The sequence below is a fragment of the Bombyx mori genome, chromosome 23 (genome assembly GCF_030269925.1).
Source record: "Bombyx mori chromosome 23, ASM3026992v2".
NCBI classification, from domain to species: domain Eukaryota; kingdom Metazoa; phylum Arthropoda; class Insecta; order Lepidoptera; family Bombycidae; genus Bombyx; species Bombyx mori.
Window position 1 is genome coordinate 8,690,179 of NC_085129.1, and position 226 is coordinate 8,690,404.

Here is a 226-nt window from a genome sequence, read left to right on the forward strand (position 1 = left end):
TTCCATTAACCACTAAATTCCCACCAAACTCTATAATAAATAATAAGCCTGAAAAGTTAGACTGTGATTCACAGCAGCGTTCTAATGTTGTTGGCCCTTTCAAGAGACTTTTGGTACACTCCTGATTACTGCAATTATATTATACATCGATAGAACATCATAAAGACCTTCTCATATTTTTCTTTTTCCAAGAACAACAAGGAGGGTGCGTCACATAAAATTCAAC